At 45.1% G+C, this 13,317-nt stretch overlaps 1 long non-coding RNA gene across 1 annotated transcript in view; it reads left to right on the forward strand.

The window, feature by feature from the left end:
- Positions 1 to 1,701: 1,701 nt before the first annotated feature.
- Positions 1,702 to 13,317, forward strand: part of LOC110306404 (uncharacterized) — a 104,871-nt gene continuing 93,255 nt past the window's right edge. Inside the window, exon 1 of the long non-coding RNA XR_002379259.3 lies at positions 1,702 to 1,858. This is a non-coding gene — a long non-coding RNA (uncharacterized LOC110306404). The remainder of the gene's footprint in view (positions 1,859 to 13,317) is intronic.

The following is a 13,317-nucleotide window of genomic DNA, read 5'->3' on the forward strand; positions in this document are numbered from 1 at the left end:
CATGTATGTAAGTGGGGGCATACTGGTCTTAGACAAACTCCACATAATTTCTCTCCCTGGAGCTTCTGGAAGTAGGCTCTGAAGAACAGAATACAAATATGGCCTCAGGCTGTGGCAGGTATGTGTAGCAGAGAGGTGACGAAGGGCCCGGGGCTTTGGAGGGCAGGCAGAGCTACAGTGTTGCCCAGGTCTACAGTGTCTTATAGCCCACAGGCTGAAGCAGGGGTGCTGGGAGAAAGAGTTTCCCAGTTGTCTCTCTCATGGCAATAGCACCCACATTATGACAACCTCCCATGTCTTCTGTTTTGGCTTCCCCAGAGATACTCTTGGGGGCTCTGGGAGAGCTAGTAAGGCCTGCCCTAGGTCTGTCTTTGAGTTTTGATGACCTCAGCTCCAGGCAGGGTTTTTTTTTTTTTTTTTTTTTTGAGTGGGGGTTTCAATTTTTTATTAGATATTTTCTTCATTTACATTTCAAATGCTATCCCCAAAGTCCCCTATACCCTCCCCCCTCCCCAGCCCTGCTCCCCTACCCACCCACTCCCACTTCTTGGCCCTGGCGTTCTCCTGTACTGGGGCATATAAAATTTGCAAGATCAAGGGGCCTCTCTTCCCAATGATGGCCGACTAGGCCATCTTCTGCTACATATGCAGCTGGAGACATGAGCTCTGGGGGTACTGGTTAGTTCATATTGTTGTTCCACCCATAGGGTTGCAGACCCCTTCAGCTTCTTGGATACTTTCTCTAGCTCCTCCATTAGGGGCCCTGTGTTCCATCCAATAGATGACTGTGAGCATCCACTTCTGTATTTGCCAGGCACTGGGATAGCCTCACATGAGACAGCTAAATCAGGGTCCTTTCAGCAAAATCTTGCTGGCATGTGCAATAGTGTCTGTGTTTGGTGGCTAATTATGGGATGGATCTGTCCTTCCTTGGAGGCTGAGAACTGCAAACCTTGGAGGTGCATGGTGGCTCTGTCCCTGCATGGCACTGAGAACTGCCCAGCAGGCCTGGCTCTGAGCTGCACCTGGGTATCTCCATTGTGGGTGCTGCTCCATGCCACTAGCCTTTCAACTCTACAGGGCATCTCTTCTCTGGTTCTGCCTGTGGCTGTTCAGCAAGGAGGACATTCAGGGACAGTGTAACATCTGGCAGCCCATACAGTCTCTGTGGATGAGAGGCGAGCAGATGGTTTAGACTTTCCGAGCAGCACGTAGTACCACTCCTTGGAACCAGTACTCTTCCTCCTGGGAGAGATGCCTGTCCGGTAGATGCCAACAGATAGGAAGCTCATTCTGTAGGGAGGGCCGTCGCCTTCCAGAAGTAAAGTGACCACAGTTCAGAAGAAACATGGGCTCTAAAGAGAATGCCTAGAGAAGATGGGGTACAGAGTGTACACATTCCGTGCTATGCACATGTCTGTGTGAATGTGCTCACACGTGTATGGGATAGCAGTAATGGACACAGTGGCAGCTGTCAGCCCCAAAGCATCGTTTTGACTAGCTGGCACTTCAGCATCTGTCACAGAGATGGACAAAGATCAGCAGTGGCTGGCACACTTCTTTGTGAAGCTGTTTCCCCTCCCTGTAAGTGTCCCTGACTATGACAGAGCTGCTGTGTCTGAGGATGGCTTTATGACCCAGCAGCCCTCGGCTCCATCCTGGGAGGAAGCCCAGTGCACTTTGTTCAGGATGTTGGGGTAGTTTGGTAAGCTGGCCCCTGCCTGTGGAGGCCACGTCTGTTAGCCATCTGGAATGGTGGCACAAGCGTGACACTCTGCAGCAGCCTCAGGGCCACACTGAGCTACGACTGCAGCTTCTGGCACTGTTTCTGTCATAAAGGAGGAGACAACCGCTTCTGGTAAATCCTGGCCACAGACAGCAGTGCAAGGTGGTGCTTGGGGCTCTGCTGATCTGTCTTGTGAGCTGCCTGGTGTGTGTGTGTGGGGGGGGGGGGTAGGGGTCAGTGGAGTTCTCTAGAAAAACAGTTCTTCCTTCAGCCTCTTCAGGTCTCTTCTTCATCAGGTCCACTTTCCCATAATCCAATGAGGAGGCCAGGCCGTACTATGCAGTTTACAGAATGGTTAACTTGTAGATTTGAATAGCAAAGGGACAGAGATGGGAGCAGGCTGTCTTTCCACAGGGGCCTCGAGGTGGTCACCCTGTTTCCTGTGCTACCTGCTCTGGTGGGGTTGCTTTCAACTCAGCTCAACAGAGCGTCAGATTTCCGGAAGCATCCTTCACTTTCTTTCTCTTTCTTTCTTCCTTCCTTCCTTTCTTCCTTCCTTCCTTCCTTCCTTCCTTCCTTCCTTCCTTCCTTCCTTCCTTCCTTTCTTTCTTTTTTTTTGAGACAGGATTTCTCTTTATAGCCCTGGCTGTCCTGGAACTCACTCTGTAGACCAGGCTGGCCTCGAACTCAGAAATCTGCCTGCCTCTGTCTCCCGAGTTCTGGGATTAAAGGCATGTACCACCACGCTCGGCATCCTTCACTTTGTGAAGAACATCCCAAGCCATCCACCATGTCTGCCCTGACAGTCAGAGCCCTGGTCTACATACAATCAGCAACTTTCCTCTCCAGCTGGCACCACCTCCTGTGTGAGAAGAGGCAGAGGGGGCTGAGCAGGTAGTCACAGCCACATTTTATGCAAGGAAATCAGAAAAGATAAACGATGCGAGCTTGTCGGGATCCACTGATAAGTAGAGAGTGGAAGAGTCGAGAAGAGCTTGGGTCCTCTGCTCTCAAGCTGTTCCCGCCATTAGGGCACATTGCCCTTTCTTCTCTGGTTCCCCATGTGCCATTAAGAACACCTCTTCACCCATGAGGATGGTGCCTGGCACAATGAAACACAGGACCCCCATGTTTTATGTTCAGTGTGTGGCATGGAGTCCCACAACTCTGCTGACTCATTTCCATGCTCTGAATTACCGATACCATAACAGACATCAATAGAGCCCTTAAGAACCCAGGAGCCCATTGAATGGTGGAGATGTCTAGCAAGTCCAAAGGGCTAGTCAGGGCATGTGTGGTCAGTAGTCACCTTCATGGGTGACTGGAGGTCACCCAAGGTGCATGGCCCTTTCTGCTAGGACCCTAGGTTCTGGCTGGCTCTGTAGATGCAAATTACTGAGCCTAGACACTGTGATACAGTCCCTGAAGCAAGTTGTCAGCTGAGGAGATTTCCTGTCCTTTTCTGTGCAACGAGGACAAGGGCATTGTTTCTTTTCCCGGGGACTACTTGATGGGTACCACTGGGTGTCGGGGAAACTACTACATGGGGTGTACAGCAGTGTCAGAGCTGCAGGTAGCTCAGTGTGCAGAAGGCACCAGAATCCTGCTCTTCCTACTCCTTTGTTTTACTGATAGATAGACATTGTGACAGCGGCTGTGGCAAGCCATCTCCACTCGTCTTCGAGTCCTTGCCAAGGGCACACTCTGCCTCTGTGGTGCTAGCTGCGTAATGCAGCCCGCATGGCACTCTTAGATTGTCTGGGGCTCTACTTGACTCGAGGGTCAGTGTCTCCCTGGGATAAATCATGGCGCACTAGATCAATTGTCAAGGCTTGGCCGACCCATTTGAGAGGCTGGATTCATGTTGTGCCGTTCCTTCTTCCCGTTGCAATTTTTTTTCTAAGGGACGTGGTGTCAGAGTTTTAGTGCCTCATATTTCCTGCAAATGATAGCAGTAAGCTAGCGGTACAGTGGGGGCAGGGCTTCCCGTGGTGCCGCTGTGCTGTTTGATTTGATCCCATTGCAGCTGTCTTTGAAGCTGTGGCACACACAGAGGCAAGTGGAGTGGCGTTCCCAGTTCACCAGTACCTGTGTGCATCTCCTGCCCCCTCTCCCCCCTGGCCACTCTTCTTGCAGAGAACATACGGTCAGTCATGGAAGCAAGCAGATGCTGTTCTGTAGAAATGGTATATTTTTAATACCAAAAAAAAAAAAAAAAAGACATTTCTCTAATGGTGTGTCAGTTTGCTTGGCTTTTCTGTAGGTTCCTGTAAGACAAAACCCAGAGAATGCAGGTAACCCTAATCTCATGCTAGAAGTTCCTTTTGTCTTTAACCTGCCTATTTTATCTTTTAGATAGGTGCTTTCCCCTCTATCCCCTATCAGGTTCAACATAATTATGGGGCCTCGGGGGTATCTCAGTTGGTGAAGTGATTACTGTGTAAGTGTGAGGGAGTTCCGCCTCTGGAACCCCTGTGAAAATCTGTGTTGTCAGACTCGTATCATGTCCGTACTGGAGAGGTGGAGACATGTGGACCCCCGGGGCTTGTTGGCCAGTCAGCCTAACTTAATTGGCAAATAAACAAAGTGGATAGAGCCTGGGGAAACACATATGAGGTTGGCCTCTGGCCTCTCTGTGCATGTCTATGTTTCAGCTGCACACATGTACATTGGGATGAACTCTCTCTCTCTCTCTCTCTCTCTCTCTCTCTCTCTCTCTCTCTCTCTCTCTCTCTCACACACACACACACACACACACTTACTTGAGCACTTGAGTGCCAGGAGCAGGGCTCTCTCATTGTCTTTCTGAAGTCTCTGCTTTAAGGAGTGCTGATGCTTCCTAGAAAGATGGCTCAGTGGTTAGGGGCACTTAATGCTTTTGCAGACGACTTGGGTGCAACAACATGCACTCAGGCGTACACATGATCACATAGAGTGTAAAAATAAGAAATTAAAAAGTGCTGATTCTCCCAATTTTCCAGCATTTCATACTTGATATTGCTTCATCTCCTTTCTGTTGCATTAAAACACACACCATTCACCTAGGACTATGCCTCCCTATCCTCTCTGACCATTACTTAGAAGTTATGTTTTGTGATAGCCCTTTGAAGTCCTTCATCCCATCAGTGGGTGTGTGGCCAAGCACACACAGCTTGTTAGATGTCCTCCCAATTAATTAAAATTTTAAATGAAATGTAATGTACCTGTTTTAGCTAATTGACTAATTTTTTATTAGATCTTTTCTTTATTTACATTTCAAATGTTATCTCCTTCCATGGTTTCCCCTCCAAAACCCCCCTCCCTCCCCACCAGCTCACCAACCCACCCAATTCCAATTCCTGGTCCTGGCATTCCCCTATACTGGGGCATCGAGCCCTCACAGGACCAAGGGCCTCTCCTCCTATTGATGACCAAAAAGGTCATCCTCTGTTACATATTCAACTGGAGTTATGGGTCCTTCCATGTGTGCTTCTTGGTTGGTGGTTTAGTCCCTGGGAGTTCTGAAGGTCTGGTTGGTTGATATTGTTGTTCTCCTTTGGGGCTGCAAACCCCTTCAGCTCCTTCAGTTCTTTCTCTAACTCCTCTATTGGGTACCCCGTGCTCAGTCCAATGGCTGGCTGAGAGCATCCACCTCTGTGTTTGTCAGGCTCTGGCAGAGCCTCTCAGGAGACAGTTATATCAGGCTCCTGTCAGCAAGCACTTGTTGGCATCCACAATAGTGTCTGGGTTTGGTGACTGTATATGGGATGGATCCCCGGATAGAGCAGGCTCTGGATGGCCTTTCCTTAAGTCTCTGCTCACACTTTGTCTCTGTATCTCCTGCCCTGGGTATTTTGTTCCCCCTTCTAAGAACGACTGAAGTATCCACACTTTGATTTTCCTTCTTCTGTGGTCTGTGAATTGTATCTTAGGTATTCCGAGCTTCTGGGCTAATATCCACTTATCAGTGAGTGCATACCATGTGTGTTCTTTTGTGATTGGGTTACTTCACCTAGTTGATTAATTTTGAGACAGGCTATCACTCTGTAGTCAAGGCTGGCCTGGAACTTCCAGCTATCCTCCTAATTCCTTAGCTTCCTAAGGGCTGGGATTATATGTATGAGCCATAATACCCACATGCATCTGTTTTATTTAATGTCCTCTACAGGCTAGTCTGTGTCCAGGCCTATTAAAAGGGCCTTACATGTAGCGCCCATTTATCCTTCTTATATCCCTGTATGACATAGTTTATTTCCATTTTTCTCTACTGGCCAAGCAAGAGATGACAAGAAGCCAGCAGGCCATCACACAGACACTGTGGGGTAAGAACCATGGGCACTGTGGGTACCTTCTCAGATCAAGTGCCACAGCTTGCCTTGTGCCCATGGCTCCTAGACCTCCAGCTACATCCAGGGCTCTATCCTGACCTAGAATTGTGCTGTGTGTTTTTCCTGGTTATCTTCCCCTACTTTCCAAGTAGCAGCTTTATTTCAGCAGGAAGCATGTCACATGCTTCTGTTCTTTCTAAATTCCCTTGTCTGTGCTCTTTGTTCTTTGAGATGGCCTTTGTGGTCAATTTCACTTAAAAAAATTATATTAAAGCATTGCCTGTGTTGTTTCGAATTCATAAATTAGTTTGGCAGGAGCACACATCTCCTTTACAGTGATCTGTTGGTGTGGACACTGTGGTCCCCCTTTGCTGAGTTCTCTTGTTGCAAGTCCTGTGAGGACCTGGTTCTTAGAACCAGAGCCTGACAGTGTCTTCTAAGGTCAACCTCCACAGACAGTATGACTGATCCGAACAGTCTCTCTTTCACTGCTGACTGTTAAGGTTGGCTCCCAGGGGGAGTGTGCCTTTTCAAATTTATATTAGTGGATTTTAAAAGTAAGTGTTTTCTATATGCACGTAATAACAATTAATGAAACAGAAGGCCATGGACTTCAGAGAAAGTAAGGAGCAGTGCATGGGAAGGTTTTGGAGGGAGGAGTGGGGAAGAAGGGTAATTATATAATTATAACCTCAAAAGATAAAGGGAATAAGGAAAACCTTTTAAAGATGTATTTTAAGATTGTTTTTCTCTTCCAAGTAGGTAATATTTTATGTTTGAGAAATGTCAATTTCCCCTCTTTCCCAATAATTACATATACAGTTATGTAGCTATATGGATCTACAAATGCATCAATCCATTTGTTCATCCATCCCCGTCTTTTTACCTCAATGAGCTCAAAGGATGCTGGCTAAACACAATGCTTCCTGCTCCCCTAAGATTTCCAGTGACAATGACATTGGATTTACCACCAGGCAGTTGTGTTTAAACCTTGGCTGCTGGCTTGGTGGTTTAAGTATGTACTTCACCATGCTGAGAAGTGCCTCTTTATGGGCAAGTGTCTATCAATGCCTTCCCAGCACATGAGACGATTTTGCCTTCTCATCCCCAAAGCATTCTATTCCTTCTGGGGTTGGGTTTGCCTTGTTCCAGTGTGCGTATTTTCCTTGAGATGGCTAAGCACAGAATTCCATGTGTGTTATAATTCCATATGCAGTGTCAGCATCTATAGCCATCAAACTTGGCTCATATATCTTTTCATCCATCCTTACCCAGGTCTCTAGGTTATCGCAGCTTGGGGAATACAGGATCCAGGAGCTGTCCTTCTTCATGCATTCTTTGGAAATGCAGCACAGACATTACTTGTTCCGTGACAGTTTGAAAACCAGCCCCCAAATGCTGGGAACTTGAGAGCATTAATTCTTGAATGCCATTCCCAATTCCATACATGGCTTTTTGTTTATTGCTTATTGATTCAATTATGGTGACTCATTTTCCTAGAGAAGAGAAAGCATACATTGTCTGGATGCCTGCATCAAGAATGAAACATATGTATTGATTTTTTTCTATCTAAATTGAGGAAATTGGTACATTTATTTTCTTTCACCTTTTCCTTTGGCTCTACCATTTCCACATCATATTGTCATGAAGGCTTCTACTTCTTCATGGGAAGTGTGTCATCGTGTTATCATCCAAGATTCCACGTCCAAACTATCTAATTGATGAGTACTTAGGTTTGTTTGATCAAGTGGTTTTAATACCGCTTTTTCTCTTTAAGGGTTTTCATTCATGTTGAAGACAGAGATGAGATTGCCAATTCTGAAATCTCAGCCAGGTATAGAGCTTTTGAGGCTGTCCACATACTTCTTGCTTTTAGGTGTAGCCCAGGCTGGCCATCAACTGGCAACTATCTTCCTGCCTCAAATCTCCTGAGTGTTGGGATTATAGGTGAGAGCCATACCCACACAAAACTTCTTTTCTTTTTAAAAAGACTTTTTATTGGTTCTTTGTGAATTTTATATCATGTACCACAATTCCACTCATCTCCCCTCCCCACCCTTCACCTTTGCGACATCCCCGAAAACAAAACAAAACAAAACAAAACAAATCTCACCTTGGAAGCTGAGGTGTGTCATAGTATGCCACACAGAATACCCTTTTGCCCAAACAACTTTACTTGCAGAGTCATTGGCCAGGGTCGAAGCCTCTGGCTCCTGCTATACCATCAATACTGGATCCTCACCAGACTCCTCTCACCTTTTAGCTCTGATACTTTCTCCTTGTTTTCAGGTCTTTGAAGTAGTAGAAGGGAAACTGAGGCCAGACTGATAATTATTTGTCAAATGGAAGTGTTGTTTCCCTGGTTGGGCTTTTTTTTAAGTGCTGTTTTTTTGTTTGTTTGTCTGCTTGCTTGTTTTTTGCATCTCTTACAACTGACTTTATAATGACTATTTTATACACACATATAATGTATGCATGATACATTTTGATTATATGCAACCCATCACTACCTCTTGTCCTGCCGTTGGTCCCCTCTTTGTTCCCAAGCCTCCCTTTTACTTTGTGTGTGATCCAATGAATATAGTTGATGCTGCTTCTAGGGGCATGAGTGAGTGCTTACTCATAGGAGCACTGGCCACCTTACCACTGGCCACACCACTGAACAAATTGTCTCCCTCCCTCTCTCCTGGCAACCATGAACTGCATGTAAATTCTCAGGTTGTGGGGGTCTCACAAGATCTGTCCCCTCTGTGACAGAACACGAGCAACCCCAGATTTACACAAGTCTTTTGCCAGTAATCACAGCTGCTGTTGAGTTTTAAGAGTGCAGTGCCATGCCATACCCAGAAGACCACAGTCTTCAATACTCCAACCCTTCCTCTGGCTCTCCATCCTTTCCACAACCTCTGTGATGATCCATGAGCCTTAGAGCGGGTGGTGTAGACGACCCACTTAGGGATAAGTATTCAGCACTGACTGGAGTTTTGAAAGAAGCATAAGCTCAGAGTTAAGTCTCACCAATGTTCTATTTAGATGTTTGAATCTTGTTACCAATCTTTACTGTTGTGGTAGGGGTCCATTACATTTTGTAATTTATGTTTTTTTTTTTAATTTGTTTTGTCTTTTAAGGGAGGAACTCTTCCAGTCTGTCTTCTAGTGTGATAGCAGCACCTCTTTTCTGTTGACCTTGGCATCTTCGTGTGTGACTTTGTGTAGTTGTCATCTTCTGTCCAGCACTAAGGCTATCTGTTCTCTCTTGTCTTGTGGTCTGGCTTCCCATCTTCCCTTCATTATAAATTTTCAGGTTTTCCTGCTGTGTTATTAGCATCTCCTGATATCTCCAAAGATGCCGCTAACCCTAAGAGGTGTCAGTGGTCTCTTAGGTTACTTCTGAGTGAAGCCTCATCCAGTTTTCTATCAATTTAATACCTTAAAGATGTACTGTTTTAATTTTCAGGTATATGAGTGTTTGCCTACATGTATGTCTATGTACCATGTGTAGGAAGTGCCCACAGAGGCTAGAGAGGGCATTGGATTCCTAGAAACTAGAGTTAGAAATAGTTGTGAACCACTCTGTGTGTGGCGAGAACTGAGCCACCTCCTCTGAAAAACAAGTGCTCTTATCTGCTGAACTATCTCTCTATCTCTTTAATTTGATATCTCATTAATTGACACTTCAATTGTTTAGAATGCACACACACTCTCTTTTACCTAAGCAACAACTTTCTTTGTTCTCTTTTTTTTTTTTTCCCCTTGAGATAAGATTTTATGTAGCCTAGGATGGCCATGAACTTGCTGTGTAGCTGAGGCTGGTCTTAAACTCCTGACCCTCTTGTCTCCACCTCCTGGGTGCTGGAGCTATAAGCATGAGTTGTGGTGCGTGATTTTAAGAAACAGCTTTATTGAGATTAAAGTTATATGCTATATAATTTACTCTGTAAAGGATGTGTGTGCATGTGTGTGTGTGTGTGTGTGTATGTGTGTGTGTGCATATGTGTGTGTGTGTATGTGTGTGTGTATGTGTGTGTGTGCATATGTGTGTGTGTGTATGTGTGTGTGTGCATATGTGTGTGTGTGTGTGTGTGTATGTGTGTGTGCATATGTGTGTGTGTGTGTGTGTGTGTGTATTCAGGGCTGCACAGCCATCACCAAGGATTTTTGAATATACTTTTTTTTTTGTGAATTTCAGAAAGGACACAGGACTTCTTACTGCCTTCTTCTCCCACCTACTGTTAGTGACCAGTCTACATTCTTTTCCCATGGTTTTAACTATTCTGGGCATTCCATATAAATGGAATAATCAATAAACGACCCTTTGCAGCTGCTTTTTTAGAGTTTGCAGTGTTTTAAGCTTCATCCATGTTGTAGTTTTTATCAATACTTCATTTCCTTAGACATATTTTTATTCTTTGGGAACTTTGTCAATGTATTTTACTTTGACCATGTTTAACCTCCACTCCTTCCCCTCCCCCGCCCAGTTTTCAGCTGTGACCCCTTTGGAGGGTTGAATGACCCTTTTCCAGAGATTGCCTAAAGACAAATAAGAAAAACATATTTGACATTATGACTTGTAAGAGTAGCAAAATTACAGTTATAAGGTAGCAACAAAAATCATTTTATGGTTAGGCATCACTGCAACATGAGGAACTGTGCTCTTAGGAAAGTTGAGAACCTCTGCTCTAATGCCTTTTAGAGCATCCCTAACTCCCTGGCCCTCCAACTTCATGCCCTTTTTTGTTCTTCATCCCTTTTCATTGCCAAATAATATTCCATTGTATGGACATACAATATTTATCCATTTACCAATTGGAGGACATGCTTATGTTTTAAATTTTCTATGGATATTTGTATATATTATATAAGCTGTATTTTTAGTTATTAGTGTCATACTGATGAAAATTAACTTCATTAGTATACAAATTTTTTTGTTGCTACATAATATTCAAATTCCCTTCTTCTGTGCTGTTATTTTGTAAGTTAAATATTTAAAAACTTTCTATTTCTCATGTTCTCTCTCTTCTGTGTGTGTGTATTGTTTTATGTGTGTATATGTGTTTATGGTTGTGTGTGTATAGGCTTATGTATGTATGTGTGTGTGTGTTTGTGGATACATATCAGTACAGGCATCTGTGTGCCATGTGTGCACCAGGAGGTCAGAAGACAACATCAGCTTGCTCTTCCTTCTTCTCTTCTCTTCTCTTCTCTTCTCTTCTCTTCTCTTCTCTTCTCTTCTCTTCTCTTCTCTTCTCTTCTCTTCTCTTCTCTTCTCTTCTCTTCTCTTTTCCTTTCTTTCTTTCTTTCTTTCTTTCTTTCTTTCTTTCTTTCTTTCTTTCTCTTCTTTCTTTGCTTTATATCCCAATCATAGCCCCCCTCTCCTCCCAGTCTCACCCTCATATCATGCCTTCCCCCATCCCCCCTTCTTCCCCTCTGAGAAGGGAATCCCCCTGCCACGGGTACCACCCCACCCTGGCACATCAAGTCACAGCTGGACTAGGTGCATCCTCTCCCACTGAGGTCAGACAAAGCAGCCCAGCTAGGGGTAAGGGGTCCACAGGCAGGCAACAGAGTCAGAGTTGACCCCTGCTCCAGTTATTAGGGGGACCCATATGAAAACCAAGGTGCACATCTGCTACATATGTGTAGGGGGCCTAGGTCCTGCCCATGCATACTTTTTGGTTGGTGGTTCAGTGTCTGTGAGTTCCTATGGGCCCAGATTAGTTGACTCTGTAGGTCTTCTTGATGTGTCCTTGACCTCTCAGTCTTCATCAATCCTTTCTCTCACTCTTCCACAAGACTTCCCGAGCTCCACCTAAGGTTTGGCTGTGGGTGTCTGAATTTGTTTCAGCCAGCTGCTGGATGAAGCCTCTCACAGGACAGTTATGCTAGGCTACTGTCTGCAAACATAGCAGAGTATCATTAGCAGTGTCAGGGGTTGGCTCTCTGCCATGGGATGGGTCTGAAGGGGATTGTGTCCCCTCGATCTCTGCTTCATCTTTATCTCTGTACATCTTGTAGGCAGGACAAATTTTGGGTGGAAGGTCTTGTAGATAACCCCAGGTCTTCACTTTCCACCTTCTTTGAGACATGGCTTTTGTTGCTTGTTGTTGAGTATGCCAGGCTGTTTGGCTTGAGATCTTCTGTGGATTCTACTGTGCCCACCTCCCGTCTCTCCATAAGAGCACTGGGATTAGAGGTTGTACCTCTGCAACCAGCCTCAGATGGCTCTGGGAATCTGACTCAGGTCCTCACCCTTCGACGACCAGTGCTTTATCTACTCTTCAGCCATCTCTGCAGCCCTCTGTAAATCATATCCTTAGTATGAAAGCCTGTTGGTGCAGTTTCACAGTACTTATTTATTCGGTCCTTGATTTCAAATTAGAGAAGAGCTAAGAACAGACTATACACACTCTGCGTCTGTTTTTATCATCGTGGTTACTTTTGCTGTCATTTCTTATTTCTTCATTTGGATTCCAATTTCTATCCAGTGTCCTTTCAGGTGGGTCTTGAGGACCTCAATGTGGTGTGTACACTATATATGTGTGTATATGTGGTATGTGGTGTGTGCATGCATGCATGTACATCTAGTGACAATGGATTCTCCATTATTGTCTGTCAAGGGATGTCTCTATTCTTTCATTTTTCCACATTAAAATGCTTCCTTTAGCATACACCTTATTTTTTGATTTTTTTAAACACATTCAATGTATTTTATGACTTCCTGCAGAAAAGCTATTCATATTTTCTTAAATTTTGATGAGCCTGGAATGGAGGCTTCCTGATGTTCACTTGTGCCTAGTGTGGGTGTAGCTTAGCACCCACAGGACTCTGGCCTCACCCCCTACATTGTAATTAATACCCACTGATTTCCAGTCCTCTCAGTGAAAACCCTACCCTAACTCCCTAGCAATACACTTACACCCACCCCAAGCAATGCACCCCCACCCCCAGCAACCAGGCTTGTTTCTGTGACAGTGCCACTTCCTGGTCCTGTGCTTCACCCTAATCCTGTTCCTCCTCTCTGTCTCGCTGCAGCCACTGTCGCTGCAGATGGTGGTATGTCCCAGCATGAGGTGACAGTGGCCCTGAACAGAGCACTCAGGTAAGCTCCTGAGCCAAAAGGAAAATGGATTTTGTTGCTGCAACAATTGTTATTTAATGTAATTTTGAAATGGATGACTTTCGGATAGTTAATATTTTAAGAATAAGTGATGGATGAAATGTCTCTTTCATCCTGTCCTGCTTCAGCTCGCACCTCAGAGTCTGAGGGCTTGCTTCCCCATGCAT

This window comes from Mus caroli, unplaced genomic scaffold, assembly GCF_978045245.1.
Source record: "Mus caroli unplaced genomic scaffold, Mus_caroli_1 scaffold_14, whole genome shotgun sequence".
In the NCBI taxonomy this organism is placed as follows: Eukaryota; Metazoa; Chordata; class Mammalia; order Rodentia; family Muridae; genus Mus; species Mus caroli.